The sequence below is a fragment of the Petaurus breviceps genome, unplaced genomic scaffold, assembly GCF_028583685.1.
Source record: "Petaurus breviceps papuanus isolate PSGF00001 unplaced genomic scaffold, PetGlider_PUasm1.0 350, whole genome shotgun sequence".
NCBI classification, from domain to species: domain Eukaryota; kingdom Metazoa; phylum Chordata; class Mammalia; order Diprotodontia; family Petauridae; genus Petaurus; species Petaurus breviceps.
This window is the reverse complement of record NW_027186199.1, coordinates 288,376-300,883: the sequence shown is the minus strand read 5'-3', so window position 1 is coordinate 300,883 and position 12,508 is coordinate 288,376.

Genomic DNA, 12,508 nt, shown 5'->3' with positions numbered 1-12,508 from the left:
ACATCATACTCCCCTCAAACATCTGGTCAAGCATTTGTATAAGCCTTTAACCCCCTACCTGATCAGAAAAGCCTGGCTCTGCTAGATCAGAGCTGATTAGAACCAGTCACTTTTGACCCACATTCCGCTATCAAAGAGAGGAGCACTTTTAATTGTGTGGAAACAAAATCCCATCGTTTCCCACACTATTGTTCTATAAGAAATGATGAGCAGGCAGATTTCTGAAAACTCTGGAAAGACATGAACTGATGCTAAGAGAAGCGAACAATCAGGAGACATTGTACACAGCAACAGCAAGATCACTTGATGATCAACTTTGATAGATCGCTCTTCTCAGCAATACAATGATTTAAGACAATCCCAAAAGACTCATGATGAAAAATGCTATCCACATCCAGAGAAAGAACTATGGCGTCTGAATGAGGATCAAAGCATACTATTATCTTTTTTTGAAAAACTTTGTTTTTCATGGTTTTTTCCTTTTGTTCTGGTTGCTTTCATGACATGACTAATGTGGAGATATGTTTGATTGTACATATATAGTCTATATCAGATTGCTTGCCATCTTGGGGAGGGAGAAAAAATCTGGAACTCAAAACCTTATGAAAGTGAACGTTGAAAACTATCTTTACATGTAATTGGAAATAATAAAATACTATTAAGTAAAAAAAAAGAATAAAATTTGGAATGGTTAAAAAAAAAGATAACAAAAGCAAAACACAAGATTCAACATTGGTGGGTCTAGGGAGAAAGAGTTACACTGGGCTGCCTGTGGGAATGCAGAGTCCCACTCTTTAGAGGATAAAGTGGTGATATAAAATAGAAGTTACAAAATGGATGTGTATATATATATATGTATATATATACTTTGATTCAGTTATTCCATTGCTAGGACTTTGTCCTTAATGTATCACAAAAAAGTATCTGCACAAAAATCTTAATTGTTCTTTATTTGTGATGTGAGAGATGACTCAGTGAAGTTTCCTCGTTTCTTTTAACTCCCTGTTACACCCCTATCTCTTTTCCATATTTTGTAAGCCAGTTCAGTCTCGGGAGTAACTCATGATTTCCCTGAAATGAGGTAATTTGAAAGAAATGCTAGTCCACTTCTAGGAAATACATAATGAAGGATTGAAACTGCTTTGTGCCAATTAGTTAACACTAATGAAAGATTGGAGCGGCTAGGTGGCACAGTGAATAGAATACCAGCCCTGGAGTCAGGAGGACCCGAGTTTAAATCCGGCCTCAGACACTTAACACACTTACTAGCCATGTGACTTTGGGCAAGTCATTTAACCCCAGTTGCCCTCCAAAAAGCAAAACAAAAAACAAAACCCCACTAATGAAAGATTGTGAGCTTGCCTCACCAGCCAATGGTGAGTGAGATAGGACAGGTGTTAGAGGTGGAGTTAGGACAAGAGAAGCCCCTGAGCTTTCACATTTTGCACTCCCTGGCAGATGCCTGTTTGAGCAACAGGAGCAGTGCCCTTTCTCATGAGAAAGAATAAAGACTTTTTCTGATCTCAGACTCGGACTCCAAACTTTTTCATCTCACACAGTTACACTGAAAAACTGGAAACAACTTCTGTGTTCAATGGTACACAGTGGCACTATAAAACACATAAATATGAAAGAAAAACACAAAGACCTGAATGAAATAATGCAAAGTAAGACTACCGGAGCAGAATAATATATACACATTAATTACAACAAGAAGAAAACAGTCAGACATGAGAACAAATCTGTCAATTTGGTTTTACTTTGTTAAAGTATCCAATATACCATGCTAAGGATTTTATGAAAAATTCTATTTCTTATTTTGCATATTTCATTTGTCCTATTGATGGTTCCTTATAATAAGTTGGTAAAAAGTATCATTGAATATATAGGTGAAGAAAAGAGAAAAAAGTAACTTCTAAACTGTTAAGGATAACTTAAACATCAGGACAGACCTGACCACAAATCATTTCCTTGCTCAAAAAGCCTAAGGGGTGGCCAGGTGGCTCAGCGAGTAAGAGCACCGGCTCCAGTGTTGGGACGACGTGGAGATCGAATCCCGGGCTCGGACACTCAGCACCACACCCAGAAATAACTGGCCGTGTAACCTTGAGCAAGTTACTTAACCCTGATTGCTTAATAAAAAAAAAAAAACAACAAACCTCATCCTTTAAAAAAAAAAAAAGCTTCCTGTTGTCTCTGGGGTAAAATACAATTTCCTCTGGCATTTAAAGCCTTTTACAAAGTACCTCCAACCTATTTACAATGGTTCTGAACAGCTTCCTCTCTTGCTCTCAGCACTGTCTCCACTCCTCTTACAAGGGTTATCTCTGAAGCTTGGAATGTTCTCCCCAACTTCAGCTTCTGGGAACACCCGATTTCCTTCAGGTACACCCACTAATCGTATATAACAGTGTTTGCTTTACCTAAGTGGGCCATTCTGCAGACCTCCTGGAAGAATGATTTTTACTTAATGCAAATTTGCCCACAGACTTTTGGAGGGGAGGGAGGCAACCGTAGGAAGGAGGCTAGCACTCAGTTTAAGGAAGCTTGGGGTGGTGGGGCGTGAGAGGAAAGAGTAGGAACAGGCAGGGGCAAGGCCAGACATGTGGGGGGCAGAAATGGAGGTTAAGTGACGTGAGACTGGGCCAGACTTGTGGCGCTCAAGTGTGTATAGAAGGAAGGCAGGCTGAGCGGCAGCGACTCTTCCATATACTTTCTTTCACATGGAGTTTTTAGGGCTTTTGGGGGGGGCAGGGGAGGGCTACAGACTGTAAGCCGAGGGACCAGAGCATAGTACTGTGCAGCAAAGTTAAGAGGCATCTTTTTGGAATGAGGATTTCTTTCAGAATTCTTCATGTAGTTGAATTTGTACAAAGAGAATTGCCTTCAAGTGAGAACTGTCTCCCTAGTTTATATTTACTTACCTGTGTACTTTCTCTGTTTTAATAGAATTGAAAATTAAGTTAAAATAGCTTGAAAGCAGGGACTGTTGTTTCTTAGTATCCTCCACTTAGCTAAGTCCCTGGTTCTCATTAATATCTTAATGGTTATCTAAATAAATGAAAATTCATTTAAAAAAACTCCCCACACAGTGCCGTAAAACTGTTTCACTGGCTTGCTACTAGGTTCAAGGGGTAGATTGCTTCCTGATGACAAACCTAACTAAGCAAGTCCAGGAAAAATTTCTTCCCTTCTTTGCAATCTCTTCCAGCATTAATAATCAACCAACACAAACCTTGAATTTAGTCTGCCTCAAATTCTCCTCCATTTGTTTCCTGATTATTCCTATCTTTGTTCACCCTACCCTTTATGCCAGAAATGAACCAATACCAGGTCCATTTGTTAATACCCTGGTACTTCCCCCCCCCCCCCCCCAGTCTAATGGATTTTACTTTGTGGGCACTTCATTCCATTTTTTGTTATTTTAAACCATCTTCTCTGAAAAGACACTAAAGGCCTGGAGTTCAGGAGTCATATGGATTTAATTTTGTACCTCCTCCAGCACCAACAATAGTGCTCTGTCCAGAAGTCATTTAATAAATGTGTATTGAAGTCTCAAACTTCTTATAGTCAGGAACTGTATCTTACTTGATGTTTTAATCTTTCCTTGCAAAGTGTTCTGTACATGTAACTAAACTAAGTGCCTCATACATCCAAAAACCCCAAAACAAAAGTTTCTGCCCTCAAAGAACTTATATTTTCCCACAGGACATATATGTACACAGAGAGATAAACACAATGTAATTTCAGGAAGTAGAGAGCATTAGCGAATATGGAAGGCTTCATGAAGGTGGCACTCTCCTGAGTTCACAGGAAGCAGTTAAAAAGTGTTAAATGAATGGCTCTAGGAGACCAGACAAGATGAGAGAAGCAGGAAGAAATATTGCTCAGTTCCTCCAAGATCTAAGAAATGCACCAGACTGAATCTTGATTGGGAAAGCCAAGGGAAAAAAACCAGTCATTTTTCCAATCCAGGTCACCACAATGAGGCAGAGAGGTCACACTGAAAGCTTTCAGATCCTCAGCCTGTTCCCAGGATCCTGGAATGAACCAATACTCTATGAAAGCAGTAACAAGACCTGCCTAGACTCTTCCTCCAGAAATGCTGTAGAGCCCAGGCCTAACCTCAAATCCGAAGTCAGGAAGTAGCCTAGAAGAATGGGCAAAAAAAAAAAGAACCCCACCATAATGGGCTATTATGTTGGCAGGGCTGCCTTGTGACACAAAGGCAGAAAGAGAATGACTCTGAAATATGAAAAAGCAAGGCCTCTGTGAAAAACACAGATTGAGCTCAAACCAACTAGAATTCTTGGAAGAGATGAAGCAAGAGTTAAGTTTTTATAGATGAAATGAGATGAAGAAAAATGCTACCCACCTCCAGAGACAGGAGAAAACTACCAAAGGATTACTTTATAGAGCTAGAAAAAATAACAAAATTCATCTGGAAGAAGAAAAGATCCAAGAATGTCAAGGGAATTAATGAAAAAAAAAAGGGGGGGGGGGAGAGGCTTAGCCAGGCCTTAAAACTAAACTACAAAGCAGTATTCACTTAAATAATTTGGTACCAGCTAAGAAACAGAGGCTGATTAGTGGGAAGGATTAGGCACACAACATACTGAAGCAAATGAGCACAGTAACCTAAAGATCTTAGCTACCCGAGCAAGAACTTACTTTGTCAAAAAGCATTAAGGTCAGCTACTGCCCTGATTGTAAATTATTTTAGGGGTGGCTAGGTGGTGTATTGAATAGAGCACCGGCCCTGGAGTCAGGAGGACCTGAGTTCAAATCCAGTCTCAGACACTTGACACACTTACTAGCTGGGTGACCTTGGGCAAGTCACTTAGCCCCAATTGCTCTGCCTTCTCCCCTGCCAAAAAAAAAAAAAAAAAAAAAGAACTTACTTTGTCAAAAACTGTTGGGGGAAAAAAGCAGTATGGCTGAAACTAGGTATAAACCAAGAGCTCACATTCAATATCAAAACCATCCAAACTGGAATACAACTTGGACATGAAGCCTGGCATCATAAACAAATTAGAGGAAAAAAGAAGAAATTACCTTTCAGATCTATGGATAAGGGAAGATTCATGACCAAACAAGAGAAAGGATCACAGAAGGTAAAATGGACAATTTTGATTACATAAAATTATGAAATTTTTGTAAAAACAAAACCAATGTAACTAAAATCAGGACAGGTAAATGGGGGAGAAAATCCTTGCAGCAAATTTCTTTGATAAAGGTCTCATTTAATAATAATAATAATAGCTAGCATTTATATTACTTTAAGGTTTACGGAGCACTTTACAGATACCATCCCTTTTGATCTTCCCGATGACCCTGGGAGGTAGGTACTATTATTAACCTCATTTTACAGATGAGGAAACTGAGGCTCACAGAAGTCAAATGATTTGTCCAAGATCACATAGCTAGAGACTAAGACTGAATCTGAACTCAATCCATTGTGCTGCCTGGCTGAGATAATATAGGGCAAAGATGTCAAACTTCTGCACCCCCAATTGCCCACTATAGCCTGAATCAGATTAAAACAGAACTGGAAAATGTTTAACAAAATAAAAATACAACATACATAATAGATGTTAATTTGTGATTTCCTAAATCATTATGTGACTGGCAAGGATTCATTTCTATTGGAGTTTGACACTACTGTTACAGAAAACGGATTCAAATTTATCATAAAAGCCACCCCCCAGTTGATAAGTACTCAAATGAAAGGACTATGCCATGAATTTTCAAGGGAAGAAACCCAAGCTACCAATAACCATATGAAAATATACTCTAGTTTACTATTAATGTACATGTAAGCAACTTAAGTTGTAAACCTGACAAATGCTGAAGGGGCTTTGGGAAAACAAGTACATTTGATGTGCTGTTGGTAGTCCAGCCACTCCAAAAAGTAATATGGAATTATGCCCCAGAAGTGATTCAATTTTGCATATTCTTTGACCCAGCTATACCTATGTCTAACTCCCCAGAGGGATCAAAGAAAAAGGAAAAAGATCCATTATGTACAAAAATCATTATAGCAGCTCTTTTGTGGTGGCAAAGAACTGGATATCGAGGGGATGCCTGTCAATTGGGGAAATGGATGAATAAATTATGGTATAGGAAATATGATGTAATATTACTGTGCTAGAAGAAATTATGCAGGGGCAGCTAGATGGGGCAGTGAATAGAGCACCAGCCCTGGAGTCAGGAGGACATAAATTCAAATCCAACCTCAGACACTTTTAACATTTACTAGCCATGTGACCTTGGGCAAGTCACTTTAACCCCAATTGCCCTATCGGCCGCCCCCCCCCCAAAATAAAAATCATGGTCACTGGGGGAATTTGTATTGCTTGAGGGCATGTTTGTAAATAGAGGTTTTGTTTTGTCTACTATCTCAATCAAAGGGTGAGTGGGAGAAACAAACAAAATAAATTGTCATTTTTGAAAAAAAACAGCTCATCAGAAAACAATTTTTTGAAACGTGACTAAAAGCTCCTTGAAGGATAGACCCATCTTTATACTTTGTGTTCCCCATAGTACCTAGACTGGAGGAAATAAATGCTTGTAGACCCTGAGAAAGGCCTTAGAGGAGAGTAGAAATGCAAGGAGAAACAAAGAGAGGGGTAAAAACAGATTCCAAGGATTTTCTGAATTCTGTTGGTGGCAGTGTGGTGAGGAGGAAGTCAGAGAAAGGTCAACCAACTTCTGCATTCAGATCTAGTCCCTCTTCCTGCCCCCATGGAGATTTTATACCACAGTAAGGCTAGGATTGGCCACTCTGAAAATGTACAGACACTGGTCTCATTCAGGTCTGGCCTTAGTTTTTTCATCTTTTACTTAGTACTGGAAGGACCAGAATTCAAGAATACCTCAAATGACTAAGCTGCATCAATTGACAAAGAGCATTTCTTTTATCCATAAGGCAAAAGAAATAAAAATTTCTTTTTCAAAATGAAATTATAATAAAATTTTTTTGTCAATTGATGAATCCGGTCCATTTAGGGTTAATGACCTGGTGATCTCTATCCAGCTGTTCAGTCATCATTAAGGTTTCCTATGTGAAGTGGCTCATGTTCCTTTCAAATTCAAGAATAACAAGGATAGCAGGTCAGAGCCTAACGCTCACAAATTGGAATTGGAAAGAGATCTTGCAGGGGTCTAGTCTGATAATCCATCCAATGCAGAACTCCCTACTAAAGGGGTCTAACCAATCTACTCTCTGCCAGAGCAAATGCCTGCACCAAGAATGATCCTACTGACAGGGGTCACTTAAATTGAACAGAGATTGGACTGGAGTCAGATTTCCCCAGGAACGGAAGATCTCTGGGATTATCAGACTGGATACATTGATGTAGACTCAACTCACATTAGCTAAATATTTATGTTTAGATTCTGCTCTTATGGAGGCCAGGGGACAGGGGCAGACTTGGAGTACCACGTGAACTACCCTCTAGGCTCCAAACAGTGATGGGTACAAGATAACTATGAGAAGAAAACAAGTATCTGACTCTGTAACTGTTTTAGGGAAGTGGATTTGACTCGGTTCAGTAGAACCTTCCTTGTTAGTGTAGGGAAAAGGGTAGAGAATTTTAAGTTTCCAGTAGTCTAATGGACACAAAGTTCTAGCACTTCATTCCAGTGCTTGGAATTAGGAGATTTAAAGGGGAAGGGAATAAGTATTTATATAGTGCTTACTATATGCCAGGTATTGTGCTAAGTTTTCTACAAACAGTATCTCAGTTGATCTTTATGAGAACCCTGTGAGGTGGATGCTTATTATCCCCATTTTATAGCTGAGGAAACTGAGGCTGAGAGAGGTTAAGTGACTTATTCAGGGATCACACACTAGTATCTGAGGCTGGATTTGAACTCAGGTCATCCTGATTCCAGATACAGGGCACAGTCTTTATTCTTCGAGACCAGTGGGACAAAATAGGATACTATTTACTTAGCCCCACACACATCCCCGCCCTGTTCCAAGGAAGAGAGATTAAAATGGCCAGGGGTAGATGTGGGTTATGCAGCCTTGGAAAGAAGGAAAGAGGAGAGGGCATGTTCCAAGGCAGCCAAGAGCCCCTAATGACTTGGCTCACACACCATCTGTGAGCTAGTTGATTGTTAGTGCACCCAGGGTTATAAGGGCTGGGGCCAGCCCAAGCAGAATGCTCTGGTGTGGATGAACCCCAGGCCACCACTTCAAATCATTTCTTGAGCAAGTGGTGAAGGAAAAGCATTCTCACGTAACCCTGAGACAGGTCCCCTCCCAACCCCTGCCCCACCAAGCTGGAAGAAAGGGGGGAAATGAGCAGTTTATTCTTGGGTCCCACCCCACAATTCAGGGATCCTAGCCCTGTAAACCATGGTCCCAGCCCTGGGTCTCAAACTACAACGGAGTGGGATGGACCAAGAACCCTGGGTTTAGGCGTGCAGAAAGCGGTTGAAGGCATTGTAGGCTGACTCCAGATCAAACAGCATCTGTCGGACCTGAGAATCATCCAGCTCGTCTGCGGCTGACATGCCACTCAAGGTCTGTAGCCTGTGGGAGGAAAGAGAGGTCACTGGGGGCCCACAAGGGCTCAGACTCTGGACATCCCCCTAGAGCCTCTTAACACTATGGAGGTGTTAGAGACTGTCCAGTTCTTCTGGCTCTTCAGGGTGCTGTAACGTGGAGATTCCCAGATGACTCTCCCACAGACAGTCCTGTTTAAGCCCCTTTCCCAGTGACCCACCACTGCCAAGCCATCCTCCCAGGCACTTACCACTGGCTGACCTTCTGTCGACCCTCAAAATCAGGAGGCAAGTGGCTCATGCGGTTCATGGTCTCCATTAATTCTCGAAGATCAGGCTGAATCTGAAGGTAATGTTATTTCAGATTACAGGGAGAATTACCCTTCCTTCCGACTCCTGCCCAACAACCAAAGCTTTTCCTAACATGTGCAGCACTCAGCTGATAGAGTGCCCTACAGAGCCAGGGCCTCCTGAAAGAAAAGCATTCCTTTCTACCTCTTTTACTGAGTCAGGGGATAGAGGCTGGATTTCTGAATGTCCCCTCATAGACACCTTACCTCATCCATGGCACGGATTTCCAGACGGAGTTTATCCATCACAGTGATAAAGAGCTAGGGAGAGAAAACAAACTTTAAGCATAGGCCTTCCAGGCCTAACTCTGACAGAGCCTTGAGGGAGGGCAGAGCTGTCCTCCCTAATACTAAAAACAAAGGGTACAGATAACCCAAACATCTTACTTCAAAAGTGCATTTTGACTTTGTCATTTATTAACTTACTCTTTTTTCCCCAAACTGTTTACCTTTTCAGGCAATACCACTTTTGACTGGCATCTAACTTGCTTCTTTCAAGTTTCAAGGGATGCCCCATTGTTATGGATTTAATATGGTGCCTATGCACACCTTTCATAAGCAGAGGTTTTGATTTGATCTCCTTTGTTTTCCCAGATCAGAGCCCGTCTTTTTAGTCTGTCCTTCTGGGGCACCCCCTCACTCTGTCCCCAATGCCCTCCTTGGGACACTGTTCAGTTCTGACACTAGGTTGTGTGAAGTACAAGGATATTTAGATTCTGAACTTGGAAGAAACCTTATAGATGATCTAGTTCAACCTTTCTTATTTTAGACACTGGGAAACTGTGGCCCAAAATGCTAGAATGACTTGACCAAGGTTATAATATAGGAGTTAAGTGCCAAAACAAAGATTGGAAATTAAAGTCTCTTTAACTTTTAATTTACTGCTATTTCTTGCCAGTAGGGACATGCCAAGCTTCCACATCTACTCCTTTTCTACTCAGTGGTTTGAATGAAGCAAAGAAATTCTGTTTTATTTCCATATCCCTACTGATGCTCAGTTCTCTGTAGAGCCATCTGGCCATACCTACACATTCAGCTGCTGTCTAGGAGAGTTATCCAGTGATTCCTAGGTCCCTTTTCTTGCTTTGTAACCAGTGGTTGAGGCCATCACCTTATAAATATTGGATGTCCCCAAAATACAGACTGGTTGCATTGCATTAGGTTCATTTCATTTCCAAATTAGCTGTCTGGAAACTGAAGAACGTTCTCCTATAGAAACAACATCATGGACTACACTGTGGCTGATTTCCAGTAGTTGTGGTATTCAGTCTTTTTTTTTTTCCTTTACAGTAGTGTCCAACTCTGTGACCCTATTTGGGGTTTTCTTGACAAAGACACTGGAGTGATTTGCCATTTCCTTCTTCAGCCCATTTTACAGATGAGGAAACTGAGGTAAACAGGATTAAGTGATTTACCTAGGTGTCAGCTAGATCATAAATGTCTGAGGCCAGATTAGAACTCAGAAAGATGTCTTCCTGACTCTAGATCTGGCACTTATCCACTGTGCCATCTAGCTGCCCTACAAAAGCCTGGTATACACAAAAGGAAGCTCAAGTTTATCCATTTGGCTTCAGGCCTCTGCCTCTGAGACTGAGCTAATCTGAGTCTTAGATTACGGGGAGTAAGGGCCTGAATACTCACCTCATCCCAAACCATCTAGCACTTGCCAGATCATGCTTCTTCATGTGCTGCCCAGCTGGGCTGGATATCACGACCTGCCCAGTTTGGGCTTCTTCCTAACATATCCTGTAGTAACTTGTACCTTCTCCCTACTTCCAATCCCCTATTCTACTCTCACAACCTTGTTTATGTGTCCCCTTTGTGAGCTGTACACCATCATTGCCCTGACAGGTCTTTCTGCCTCTACAATCACTGCTTCAACTTGTCTTTCATATGCTGCTAGGTTCATGGTCTTTATGAAGAGATCTGGTCATGTCAGTCTTTTGATTTAAAATTTCAAGGTCTTTCTGACTGCCTACAAAGTACTGTTCTCTCTACTTTTTATGGTCTCTTGTATGTCTAGTTCAATCCCATTTTATGGATGATGAAATTAAGGCCTGGTGAGATCAAATAACCTGCCCAAGATAACTTGACGGAGCTAGAATTTGAACCCAAGTCCTCAGATTCCAGATGCAGTCCTCTTGCTTCTGCCAGATGTGGCCACACCTTTCACACCAAAGGTGCTTCACTATTTAGGGACACAGTAATTTTCCTCACCTGGGTTCAAGAGCATGAGCCCCATCTAGCTTACAGAACCACTGAATTGGAAGGCCCTTGGAAGCCATCCAGTCCAACACAAAGAGAAAGCTATCATGACCTTTTACTAAGTCTTTTCCACAGGTCAAACATTACCAGGTCTTTCAATCAATCTCCCTATAATAAGAAAATCAAGGTCCTTCTTTATTCTAGAGGCACTCCTTTGGAATAGCCAATCAACACCCCTTCTAAAACATGTCTTTTAGCACTGAACAAAGCACTGAAGGTGCCTTCTGCTCCAAGCAGAGTAAGAAGACTCTGCCTCCACATCCTGGGGGCTTAGTCTTGGCACTATTTAGGCTGCCAGATCACATCACTGATGCTTACTGTGCTTGTACAAAAAACAGGCAGTGCAGTGGTTACAGCACTGGGCCTAGAGTCAGAAAGATTTAACATCAAATTTGGCCTCACACTCCAATTAGCCAACTAGCTATGTGATTGGGCAAATCTCTGCCTGCCTCATCTGTAAAAAGAGGACAGTAAAAGCACCTATCTTGAAGGGTTGTTGGGAGGATCAAATGAGACAGCAATTGTAAAACACTTAGCACAGTGCCTAGGACACAGTAGACGCTACACAAATGTTAGCTATGATTATTGTTGTTACTGTGGGACCCTATAAAATGGGGCTCACAACAGCACCTATGGCCCAGAGTTTTGTGAGGATCAAATGAGATAATATCTATAGAGCGCTTAGGCCTGTACGTGCCACACAGTAGATGCTTAATGAATGCTTAGTCCTTTCCCTTGAAAGTTCACAAAAGCTCCTGGAGAGTTTTCATATGCACTGCTGTTGAGCAACACCTCCCTCATGTTCCATTTGGTAAAGCTGGTTTTTTGACCCCAAGTTAAGATTTTCCATTTATTCTTATTCAATTTCATCTTATTAAAATTGGCTCAATGTTGTAGTTTCTTTCAAGGTCTTCTGGGGTCTTTTCACCCAATGTACTACTTATCCCCCCCAACTGTCATCTGAAGAGCTGATAATCACATATTTTGCATTAATCCTTCCTCTCCTGCCTTTGTTTCCATCCATTCAATAGTCTTTTAAAGATTAAAGCTGATGATTTTCCTATGCACCCGATTCAGTATCTTTGCAGATAACCTCAACTCCACTTTTTTCCCTCACTACTAGGATTGTTCCCCTTCACATCCTCGGAATTTCACTCTAGAAAGCATCTTATCCCTTTTGAGCAGACCTTACCCAAAGAATTTATTTCATTAGTCCTTATCTATCTCCCCTGAGGTCTTTGAAATCTGCTTTCTCTAAATCTAGTAGGGACTTGGATGGGTTCCTTTGATTTTTGTAGCTATTGTGGCCCCAGACAGTACACCTCAATTTCCCCTAAACACCTGGGGCTTTGCTGGCCTGGTGGTCTGAATTATAAAAG